Below are 3003 nucleotides of genomic sequence, written 5' to 3'. Positions count from 1 at the left end.
CTCCAAACTCCACTATGGCCAAGACCAAAGAGCTGTCAAAGGACACCAGAAACAAAATTGTAGACCTGCACCAGGCTGGGAAGACTGAATCTGCAATAGGTAAGCAGCTTGGTTTGAAGAAATCAACTGTGGGAGCAATTATTAGGAAATGGAAGACATACAAGACCACTGATAATCTCCCTCGATCTGGGGCTCCACGCAAGATCTCACCCCGTGGGGTCAAAATGACCACAAGAACGGTGAGCAAAAATCCCAGAACCACACGGGGGGACCTAGTGAATGACCTGCAGAGAGTTGGGACCAAAGTAACAAAGCCTGCCATCAGTAACACACTACGCCGCCAGGGACTCAAATCCTGCAGTGCCAGACGTGTCCCCCTGCTTAAGCCAGTACATGTCCAGGCCCGTCTGAAGTTTGCTAGAGTGCATTTGGATGATCCATAAGAGGATTGGGAAAATGTCATATGGTCAGATGAAACCAAAATAGAACTTTTTGGTAAAAACTCAACTCGTCGTGTTTGGAGGACAAAGAATGCTGAGTTGCATCCAAAGAACACCATACCTACTGTGAAGCATGGGGGTGGAAACATCATGCTTTGGGGCTGTTTTTCTGCAAAGGGACTGATCCGTGTAAAGGAAAGAATGAATGGGGCCATGTATCGTGAGATTTTGAGTGAAAACGTCCTTCCATCAGCAAGGGCATTGAAGATGAAACGTGGCTGGGTCTTTCAGCATGACAATGATCCCAAACACACTGCCCGGGCAACGAAGGAGTGGCTTCGTAAGAAGCATTTCAAGGTCCTGGAGTGGCCTAGCCAGTCTCCAGATCTCAACCCCATAGAAAATCTTTGGAGGGAGTTGAAAGTCCGTGTTGCCCAGCGACAGCCCCAAAACATCACTGCTCTAGAGGAGATCTGCATGGAGGAATGGGCCAAAATACCAGCAACAGTGTGTGAAAACCTTGTGAAGACTTACAGAAAACGTTTGACCTGTGTCATTGCCAACAAAGGGTACAGTGGGGAAAAAAGTATTTAGTCAGTCACCAATTGTGCAGGTTCTCCCACTTAAAAAAGATGAGAGAGGCCTGTAATTTTCATCATAGGTACACGTCAACTATGACAGACAAATTGAGAAAAAATATCCAGAAAATCAAATTGTAGGATTTGTAATGAATTTATTTGCATATTATGCTGGAAAATAAGTATTTGGTCACTTACAAACAAGCAAGATTTCTGGCTCTCACAGACCTGTAACTTCTTCTTTAAGAGGCTCCTCTGTCCTCCACTCGTTACCTGTATTAATGGCACCTGTTTGAACTTGTTATCAGTATAAAAGACACCTGTCCACAACCTCAAACAGTCACACTCCAAACTCCACTATGGCCAAGACCAAAGAGCTGTCAAAGGACACCAGAAACAAAATTGTAGACCTGAACCAGGCTGGGAAGACTGAATCTGCAATAGGTAAGCAGCTTGGTTTGAAGAAATCAACTGTGGGAGCAATTATTAGGAAATGGAAGACATACAAGACCACAGATAATCTCCCTCGATCTGGGGCTCCACGCAAGATCTCACCCCGTGGGGTCAAAATGATCACAAGAACGGTGAGCAAAAATCCCAGAACCACACGGGGGACCTAGTGAATGACCTGCAGAGAGCTGGGACCAAAGTAACAAAGCCTACCATCAGTATCACACTACGCCGCCAGGGACTCAAATCCTGCAGTGCAAGACGTGTCCCCTTGCTTAAGCCAGTACATGTCCAGGCCCGTATGAAGTTTGCTAGAGTGCATTTGGATGATCCAGAAGAGGATTGGGAGAATGTCAGATGAAACCAAAATATAACTTTTTGGTAAAAACTCAACTCGTTGTGTTTGGAGGACAAAGAATGCTGAGTTGCCTCCAAAGAACACCATACCTACTGTGAAGCATGGGGGTGGAAACATCATGCTTTGGGGCTGTTTTTCTGCAAAGGGACCAGGGACGACTGATCCGTGTAAAGGAAAGAATGAATGGGGCCATGTATCGTGAGATTTTGAGTGAAAACCTCCTTCCATCAGCAAGGGCATTGAAGATGAAACGTGGCTGGGTCTTTCAGCATGACAATGATCCCAAACACACCGCCGGGCAACGAAGGAGTGGCTTCGTAAGAAGCATTTCAAGGTCCTGGAGTGGCCTAGCCAGTCTCCAGATCTCAACCCCATAGAAAATCTTTGGAGGGAGTTGAAAGTTTGTGTTGCCCAGCGACAGCCCCAAAACATCACTGCTCTAGAGGAGATCTGCATGGGCCAAAATACCAACAACAGAGTGTGAAAACCTTGTGAAGACTTACAGAAAACGTTTGACCTGTGTCATTGCCAACAAAGGGTATATAACAAAGTATTGAGAAACTTTTTGTTATTGACCAAATACTTATTTTCCACCATAATTTGCAAATAAATTCATAAAAAAATCCTACAATGTGATTTTCTGGATTTTTGTTTCTCATTTTGTCTGTCATAGTTGACGTGTACCTATGATCAAAATTACAGGCCTCTCTCATCTTTTTAAGTGGGAGAACTTGCACAATTGGTGGCTGACTAAATACTTTTTTTCCCCACTGTATATAACAAAGTATTGAGAAACTTTTGTTATTGACCAAATACTTATTTTCCACCATAATTTGCAAATAAATTCATTAAAAATCCTACAATGTGATTTTCTGGATTTGATTTCCTCATTTTGTCTGTCATAGTTGACGTGTACCTATGATGAAAATTACAGGCCTCTCTCATCTTTTTAAGTGGGAAAACTTGCACAATTGGTGGCTGACTAAATACTTTTTTTCCCCACTGTACTGTGTGGATATTCCCATGCTGCTGTTCCATGGTCTTTTATTTCTTATTTCAGCATGTTTTTGAAAAAGAAAATGTCAATTATGTAATTGTATGATAATAAAATCGACTAGCAGCCTTGCGGTAGATTTACTTCCTGTCCAGGGGGTGTACTTGTACATCAAGCTGCATG

The sequence above is a fragment of the Coregonus clupeaformis genome, chromosome 1 (genome assembly GCF_020615455.1).
Source record: "Coregonus clupeaformis isolate EN_2021a chromosome 1, ASM2061545v1, whole genome shotgun sequence".
Lineage (NCBI taxonomy): Eukaryota > Metazoa > Chordata > Actinopteri > Salmoniformes > Salmonidae > Coregonus > Coregonus clupeaformis.
The sequence above is the reverse complement of the archived record's forward strand: the minus strand, read 5'-3'. Positions refer to the sequence as shown.